Source organism: Arachis duranensis, chromosome 2 (genome assembly GCF_000817695.3).
Source record: "Arachis duranensis cultivar V14167 chromosome 2, aradu.V14167.gnm2.J7QH, whole genome shotgun sequence".
NCBI classification, from domain to species: domain Eukaryota; kingdom Viridiplantae; phylum Streptophyta; class Magnoliopsida; order Fabales; family Fabaceae; genus Arachis; species Arachis duranensis.
The window spans coordinates 16,945,090-16,945,435 of record NC_029773.3 but is presented as its reverse complement, the minus strand read 5'-3'; positions in this window follow the sequence as shown (position 1 = coordinate 16,945,435).

Below are 346 nucleotides of genomic sequence, written 5' to 3'. Positions count from 1 at the left end.
CCTTAGGTTGTGAATCCAACCATATTCTAGCTCTGTCTCTTACAGCAAATGGGAAAAGCATGAGTCTGTAGACTTCAGGATCAACTCCATTCGTCTTTACAGTCTCACAGATCTGCAGGAACTCAGTTAAAAATTGATAAGGATCTTCAGATGGAAGTCCATAAAACTTGCAGTTTTGTTGCATTAAGGCAACTAGCTGAGGTTTCAGCTCAAAGTTGTTGGCTCCAATGGCAGGAATGGAGATGCTTCTTCCATCAAATTTGGATGTTGGCTTTGTGAAGTCACCAAGCATTCTCCTTGTATTATTATTATTTTCATTTTCGGCTGCCATCTCCTTCTCTTGTTC